Below are 9,516 nucleotides of genomic sequence, written 5' to 3' on the forward strand. Positions count from 1 at the left end.
GTGTTTTTTTGGAAAAAAAAAATTGAAAGCGGGAAAAATCCATATATTAGCCGCGTGATTGTTTAAGCCGCGGGGTTCAAAGCGTGGGAAAAAAGTAGCGGCTTATAGTCCGCAATTTACGGTACTCAAAATATAATCACCCACAAAAACAGGTGGGACAAACATCAACTTAAATATGACCTCCAATTAGAGACAACGACGACCAGCTGCCTCTAATTGGAGATCATACCAAACAAAACCAACATTGAAATACAAAACTAGAAACTGAACATAGAAATACAAAACATAGACAAACACCCCTTGTCACGCCCTGACCTACTCTACCATAGAAAATAACCACTTACTATGGTCAGGACGTGACATGAACAGGAACCTGTTCTCATGTGTTAGGGAGGAGAAGATGATACAATGGAGAAAAGGTGAGGTTAAATATACCTATGCCATGGGTCATTTATACGCCTCCTTTAGGGAGTTGACACAGACTCCCTCACGCCACCCACTGAACTGTCCATGTAGATATTGCTCTAATCTCTGAACCAATAACCAAATTTCACATGCACTAGCCGGCTACTTGATTTGTTCCTGGGGGCTGAGGTGTTGAAATCGATACTGTTCGGAAGCATTTTTTACGTGTGTGGCGGGGGTGGGGGGGTATTCACGTGCCTAGGTGTGTTTATTGGTACTTTTTATGTTTATTGGTATAGATATTGCCATTTATTTATGATGCAGGATATGAATGTAAAGTCATCAACAGGAAACCATTGAGGAAACGATGAATTAAGGGAAATGAGGCCTCAAACTGAATAGTGTGAGAGAAATAAAGGCCACATAAAGGTTGAGGCGACAGAGCTCTAATCAGCGTCAATCAAGATGTCTTTCCATCTCTGACTTGCTGTATCCGAAACAATGAATGAAAGGTTTTTTGGCAGTTTTTTCTGTTGCCACAGTGATTAGCAGAGGATTAGGACAGATGTTCTCTAAATTGAAGGATATTTTTAGCTCACATCTTACCCAAGCCCTTCACAATAACACGTTGCCCTTCTTTAAGAGTTCTCAGATTGACCGAAGTATGGCTGTGCAATGAAATAGTTTTTGATGTTAATTTTGGGATACTTTGTTGCCCATGATATCCATACCTATGAGTGTGTGTGTGTCATTGTGTTTAACTGCATCCGTGTGCCTGTAACGTATTGTTTTCTGCTCACTCTAGCTGTTAAACCGCTCCATCTTCACCTGCTACTTTAACAATTGTAGATTGGTAATCTTCGAGTAACTTGAAAAAGTATTTTGATGGTATTTATACTTTTTTAAATGTATTTGCATAAAATGTCAATGGTCATTTCACTGGTAAAAATAAATGAGCCGGACTACTGTTCTTGAACAATTTAAGCTAGACACACCAAACCGACTTTAAATGTGCTCTGACTAAACTTTTATAATAACCCTGCTAATACTACTACAATAAACATTTTACACTACCATCCACCAACTTTTAGTGAGACTGTCTGAGGCCTTGCGATATCGTCTCCTTTGACCTTGAGTAGCCTACCATAAACATGCAATTTCCATAGTCTGTTCCCAGCAGAATAGGTCAACAAGGCTTTGCTGTGTCTCTGCTGATTTACACCATACCAGAGCGCTAGTTATTATGCATCCATGTTGTCACGACTTCCGCCGAAGTTGGTGCCTCTCCTTGTTCGGGCGGCGTTCGGCGGTCGATGTCACCGGCCTTCTAGCTGCCACCGATCTACGTTTCTTTTTCCATTTGTTTTATCTTGATTGTACACACCTGGTTCCCATTAAGTTATAATTTATTCCCTATTTAACCCTCTGGTTCCCACATGGTTTTGTTCGTGTTTGTTCTTTGTTTAGTGTTCAAGACTTCTGTGAGCTGGTGTGTTTCCCTGCGTGGAAATTATTGTTGTTTCTTTTCGAGTAAAGTACGTATTTTACGCAGTTCTTTGTCCTGCGCCTGACTCCGTCCTAACCGCTGCACACTGACACTTGACACATGTTCTGTATTGTAATGCTACCAATGGGCATAAACCTTCAAGAAGATACCGGATGGTCGATCTCATCTCTTGATTATAGACTGAAAAGGAAAACCTGCACAGTGTACAAGTGCTTTCCCTATTTTGAATCTCCTGATTTAATGGAATTGACTTCAACCGTCTTCTAATTGAGTCACCTTTCCCCCCATGGTCCTTCCAGTCTGGACTATAGCAGGTGTGGTTGTTAACAATGTTCTTAACAGCGAGGTACCAGGAGCAAGAACATAATGTCTACGAGTGTCGCACAGCTGGAACGACACAAGCCACCAGAGAGCCCGCTGCTAATCACTAAATTGTCACCACACACCAGCATTCTGTAAACAGCTAGCGCTCCGGCAACAGAGGTTAGGCTAGAGCGGCTAAATTATACCAACATAATTATGATCATCAGCATCTCCCTCTGTCAGAAACACAGTCACTCTGTCTAGAGACTTGATCAAGTTTTATTAATCTATTCAAATCGAAAATGTAACAGCTGGCAGCCAATAGTCTATCAATTAGAATACATTACATACGCTTGCAAGTTCACTACCTGTGTTTTTTTTATTAATAGGAAACATTGGCACATGTATGCTGCGACTACTTTTGTATTTAATATTATCCATATGAAACCATTTAACCCCACTTTTTTATTACATATAGGGGCGGCTTCCCAGACACAAGGCAAGCCTTGACATGGAATCCACAGGGGAAAAGGAAGGGAGGACTACCAAAAACACATGGAGAAGTGACATCGAAGTAGAGCAGAAAGATTGGCTACCTCTGGAATGAGATGGAGAAGACTTGGTTTTTAATCCAGGACTGTGCCCTCTATGAATCTCTATGCTTTTTACCAAAATGGAATATATTTACTTACTAGGTGAAAATTGCTTACAGTACCTAATTCACATATAAGCAACGGTATTTAACCTTATATTTTGGGTTATGATAGGGTAAGACAGGCAGTTATACTGAGCTCATACAAGCTGTTATTCAAGAGTCAATGGGGATTTAATTACCATTTTTAAGAACTGAAAATATCCCAGATTGTGCCTTTAAATGACACGTTTACATCCCTTACATTCAGACATGTGAGGCAGCAGGAGACATAGAGCTGGATGGTGCATGGACTTGGTTAGAGCATTAGAGCCTGCAGAGGCTTTTTGAAACAAGCGAAATAGCAAGAGCACATGTCCTTCCAGAGGCACCAGATGCTCTTTACCAAGGCCTCAGAAACTAACATCTCTGATTTGAGGGAAACCTTTTTGCGAAATGTTCCTTTGCCGTAATTGAGATGCCTTTCAGACTGAAATCCAATTAATAAACCCACCCAAAATACCACCCCACAGTCATGGAGGAAGAGAGGGGAAGAAAATGAACTGGATAATTGAATGGTCCTCTGCACGTGTTCCCTGAAAAGACTAGTGTCCACCAAAAAAAACGTAGAGAATGACGCACAAAATGGAGATGTGTCTGCGTCCTGCTCCCCCAAAGGTTTCATGAGTAGAAACAAGAACAACAATACATTCTGTTGCTACTTAACTTGCACATAGACCCAGTGGACCAAACTTAATCCCCAGACCTTTTTAGGGGTTTTAATATCCAATCTCTAATAAGATGTGCATTGAACAGGACGGATACAGTAGATTGTTACTAGGTCCTAGACCCACATCCCCTCTCAAGTTAAGACATTGTTCTCCCTAGCCGAAAGCATCCTAATGCATCTTCAAGGGCTCTCGTCTCTCTCTTGTAGACACCAGTTGCCATGGTGACGTTAGTAATTCAGCAGGAATATGGTTATAAAGGTGAATTTCCATGGTTATAAAGGTGAACGCGTGGAAACACCAGGAATTACAGAATGCACTCCTTGTGCACTTTGAAATGCTTTTAAAATCATTAAACAGACTTTTCTCCAACCAATACTTTATAGCCTAAAATAAATTATATTTTTAGACCAACTTGACCTGCAGCACCCTTTGTAAAAACGTATACAAAAAACAAAAACAACAACAGTGTCACGTCCTGACCAGCAGATGGAGCTAGTGTTTTAGTTTTGGTCAGGACGTGGCAGGTTTGTGTTTGTTAAATGTTGGGTTGATGATTGGGACTTCCAATTGAAGGCAGGTGTGTATAGTTGCCTTTGATTGGAAGTCCTATATAGGTGTGTGTGTTTGTCTTTGGGGTTGTGGGGAATTGTTCTGTGTTGAGCCTATGCTTTGCCAGACTGTTGGTTGTTCGTGCATTCTTGTGAGTTCTTTGTTATTTTGGGTGTTCATTTTTGATAGTTAATAAAAGTCAAGATGAGCCTGCACATACCTGCTGCGTATTGGTCCACATTTTCCAACGATGATTTCGTTATATCATCAGAGGACGAAGACAACCGTGACAGAATCACCCACCACCAAAGGACCAAGCAGCAGAGGAAGGAGCAGACGGAGTTTGAGTTGGACTGGCGGGAGAAGTGGACTTGGGAGGAAGTTCTGGACGGGGCCGGACCCTGGCATCAGGCTGGGGATTATCGCCGCCCGCAGTGGGAAATTGAGGCAGCCAAGGCAGAGAGGCGGTGGTACGAGGCCAGAGTGGACGCACTGATGGAGAAGCACGAGAGGCACCCCCAAGAAAATGTTTTGGGGGGGCACACGGGTAGTTTGGCTAGGCGTAAGAAGAGCCGGAAGCCAGCTACCCGTGGTTATATGGAGGAGCGTATGGGGTGGAGAGCGCTATGTTTCGCTGAGAAGCGCACTATCTCACCCATACGCACGCACAGTCCGGTGCGAGTTATTCCAGCCCCTCGCAGGTGCCGTGCTAGGGCGGGCATCCAGCCTGGTAGGAGGATGCCTGCGCAGCGCATCTGGTCGCCGGTACGCCTCCGAGGACCAGGCTACCAAACTCCCGCTCTACGCACGGCTACCATCAGGCCCCTGCACAGCCCAGTCTGCCCTGTACGAGCACCCCGCTCGTACAGGGCTACTAGTTCCATCCAGCCAAGGCGGGTTGTGCAGGAGGTAAGATCTAGACTGGCTGTGCGCCTCCATAGCCCTGGGTTTCCAGCTCCTGTCTCTCGTGCGGACCCGGAAGTGCGTCCACCCAGTCCGACTCATCCTGTTCCCGCTCCCCGCACTAAACTGCAAGTGCGTAAACCCAGCCTCGCCAGTCAACAGTCATCATCAGAGCTGCCCGCCAGTCAACAGTCGTCGGAGCTGCCCGCCAGTCAACAGTCGTCGGAGCTGCCCGCCAGTCAACAGTCGTCGGAGCTGCCCGCCAGTCAACAGTCGTCGGAGCTGCCCGCCAGTCAACAGTCGTCGGAGCTGCCCGCCAGTCAACAGTCGTCGGAGCTGCCCGCCAGTCAACAGTCGCCGGAGTGGTCAGACTGCGCTGAACTGCCGGTGTGGCCAGACTGCGCTGAACTGCCGGAGTGGCCAGACTGCGCTGAACTGCCGGAGTGGCCAGACTGCGCTGAACTGCCGGAGTGGCCAGACTGCGCTGAACTGCCGGAGTGGCCAGACTGCCCTGACCTGCCGGAGTGGCCAGACTGCCCTGACCTGCCGGAGTGGCCAGACTGCCCTGACCTGCCGGAGTGGCCAGACTGCCCTGACCTGCCGGAGTGGCCAGACTGCCCCGACTGTCCCCAGCTGCCAGACTGCCCCGACTGTCCCCAGCTGCCAGACTGCCCCGACTGTCCCCAGCTGCCAGACTGCCCCGACTGTCCCCAGCTGCCAGACTGCCCCGACTGTCCCCAGCTGCCAGACTGCCCCGACTGTCCCCAGCTGCCAGACTGCCCCGACTGTCCCCAGCTGCCAGACTGCCCCGACTGTCCCCAGCTGCCAGACTGCCCCGACTGTCCCCAGCTGCCAGACTGCCCCGACTGTCCCCAGCTGCCAGACTGTCCCGAGTTGCCAGACTGCCCCGACTGTCCCGAGTTGCCAGACTGCCCCGACAGCCTGGAACGGCCTGCACCTGAGCCACCTCCAGGATAGGTGGGTTGGGGAGGGAGGGTGTAGCACAGTGCCGTCGTTGACGGCAACCACCCTCCCTTCCCTCCCTTATGGTTTAGGGGTTATTGTTTGTTGGGTTTTTGTTGGGGTATTGGGGATTTTCTTGTTTTTCTTTTTTAGGTGCATTCCGGGGTCTGCACCTTGAGGGGGGGGTACTGTCACGTCCTGACCAGCAGATGGAGCTAGTGTTTTAGTTTTGGTCAGGACGTGGCAGGTTTGTATTTGTTAAATGTTGGGTTGATGATTGGGACTTCCAATTGAAGGCAGGTGTGTATAGTTGCCTTTGATTGGAAGTCCTATATAGGTGTGTGTGTTTGTCTTTGGGGTTGTGGGGAATTGTTCTGTGTTGAGCCTATGCTTTGCCAGACTGTTGGTTGTTCGTGCATTCTTGTGAGTTCTTTGTTATTTTGGGTGTTCATTTTTGATAGTTAATAAAAGTCAAGATGAGCCTGCACATACCTGCTGCGTTTTGGTCCTCTTCTCTCCAGTACGACATTTTTAAGGATGAGTACAACTATTTTTGTGACAAACAGAAACCAGAGGCGTCCATAGAGGGGAACAGGGGCACATGCCCCCTCAGAAAAAATGTGTTTTATTTATGAATTCAATATTTATTATTTCTGTGTCATAATACTAGCCACAAAGTAATTTTATGAAGTTGGCTTTAGCTAGCCCAGATAGGTGCCCGTTCTCCCAACCTCATAACTAGCTACCAAGAAGCCATTTCAGGCTATCAATCAAGTTAGAGTAGCTAGCTTGTCTAACTCAGGCCTCTCCAACCCTGTTCCTGGAGAGTTACCGTCCTGTAGGTTAATGCTCCAACTCTAATGTAGCGCACCTGATTCAAGTAAAAAGCTGGTTGATAAGCTGAATCAGGTTAGTTACAACTGGGGTTGGACTGAATACCTACAGGAGGGTAGCTCTCCAGGAACAGGTTTGGAGAGCCCTGGTCTAACTATTTTAGCTGGCATGCCTGCAGGCAAGGTTGGTAGACTTGGTAGAAAAGAAAGCAATAACTAAATGTACTGAATAAGACTCAAATGTCTTTCAGTCTTTTACACTGGTTTTAGCAGGCATGCCGAAAGCATATTTAGTTTCTTTAAAAAAATAACCAGACAGCTGGTTACAGACAGCTCAAGATGTATGCTTAGATATGCAGAATAATATGTGTATATATATATATATATATATATATGTTTTACATAGTGTTAAGCATAATGATTATAGGGGGGGCTTGCCTAACCTTACAGTAGAAAGCTGAGTGCCGGTGCATTTTATATAGGCAGTCAGACACGCCGTAACCTGGGCTTCCGAATGCACACATCCTAATCTAACTAAGGTGATACAGGGAATTGCAAGTGCCATGCAGTTGGCAGAACAAACACACAGCAGTATCTACATGGGGCAAAATACATTTAAATAATTAACATTTCATATTTATTTTTATGCAGCTATATTGGCTGTCCAATGCATTTCCCCCGTGGGGACAATAAAGTATTTCTTATCTTAAAATCATAATGAATAAAAACATACATTTATCTGAAATGTGGCATAGTGATGATAGATCATCTTGACACTGAACTAACTAGACTCTTGTGTTTTGAATTACATCCATCCTTCTGTTTAGGCACATGGGATTCTCCAATATAATTTTGTATTAAGCTCCAATGCCACTGAACACGGCCATGCAATTAAGTGTCAACAACCTCTTATACATCAATTAAGGTTGGTTCAGCATAATAATGAAGTAGTAGGCACTACACAAATGATTGTGTTGTTTATCAATATTTTAATCACCTGTTTGACAAATACAAACAAAAGTGAATTGAACTAAAAAAAAGGTATTTAGCCTACAATATGGTGCATAAATGTGTCTTTGCATTTGTCACCTTACCTGCACACATCACTTTGTATTGCAGCCGTATTAAAGGCCAAGTGCAGTCAAAATTCTGTTTTTCGTGTCTATCATATTGTACAACAGTGGATGAAACTAGCACTGTGTGATAAAAATGTAATCAGTGTTATTTCCTGATAGCTGCTGCTGGTTAAAAATCCAATCTACACAGGACCTTCTAATCAGCAGGTTAAAAGACTAATAACAAAGAGAGTTCCAAATCTCGCTGCCCAAAACAGCTAGTTTTCAGTTTCCCCCTCCACACTCAAAACACTCCCAGACAGTCCTAGCAAAATTCTTGCTTGAGAAAGTTTTTTTGCTAAAAAGCCGTTTTTGCCCATTTTAATGGAAATCTATTACAGTAAGGTACTGAATTGTTACCCAAGAAATTATTTGATTGTGATATAAAAATGGCTGCATTGGGCCTTTAACAAAGAAAAAAACAGTATACTTGTTTAACCACATGCTGCATTTGTAATAATAGGTAAGACCAATCAGTCAAGCAGTTTGGTAAAACATTGAAATGGTAGGCCACCCATTGCTTTACACTTTGCAATAATGGCACCAAGAGCTTAATTTGCTTAGTTATACACTTATTATAATCCAAAATATTCAACCCCAGATACTTAGACAATAACTAATGTGGCAGGTCGCAAGTGAACTTAAAAACCATGCTAAACAGTACACAACAAAATAGTCTATACAGCAGAGGTCAGATGATACCATGATAATGTAGTGTAACTACTGGCCTACCTAGACAATGTACATTTGTACCATCCAAATCTCAGTCTTTTTCCTACTTCCTTATGTACACACACTGAACAAAAAATTGTTGTTGACAATTGTTTTTCATGAGCTGAAATAAAATTTCCCATAAGTTTTCCATACACACAAAACCATATTTCTCTCAAATGTTGTGCACACATTCTTTTTACATCCTTGTTTCTGAGCATTTCTCCTTTGCCAATATAATCCCTCCACCTGAAAGGTGTGGCATATCAAGAAGCTGCTTAAACGGCATGATCATTACACAGGTGCACCTTGTACTGGGGACAACAAAAGGCCACTCTAAAATGTGCAGTTTTGTCAGACAACACAATTCTACAGATGTCTCAAGTTTTAAGGGAAAGTGCAATTGGCATGCTGACTGCAGGAATGTCCACCAGAGCTGTTGCCAGAGAATTGAATGTTCATTTCTCTACCATAAGCCGCCTCTAACTTCGTTTTAGCGTATTTGGCAGTACGTCCAACACAACCACAGACCACGTGTAACCCCACCAGCCTAGGACCTCCACATCCGGCTTCTCACCTGCGGGTCATCTGAGACCAGCCATCCGAACAGCTGATGAAACTGTGGGTTTGCAGAAATGAAGAATTTCTGCACAAACTGTCAGAAACTGTCTCAGGTAAGCTTGCCTGCATGCTCGTCTTCTTGACCTGACTGCAGTTCGGCATCGTAACCGACTTCGGTGGGCAAATGCTCACCTTCAATGCCCACTGGCATGCTGGAGAAGTGTGCTCTTTACAGATGAATCCCGGTTTCAACTGTACCTGGCAGATTGCCTACCTGGTTAAATAAAGGTGAAATAAATCTAAA

Source organism: Salmo salar, chromosome 20 (genome assembly GCF_965601325.2).
Source record: "Salmo salar chromosome 20, fSalSal1, whole genome shotgun sequence".
Lineage (NCBI taxonomy): Eukaryota > Metazoa > Chordata > Actinopteri > Salmoniformes > Salmonidae > Salmo > Salmo salar.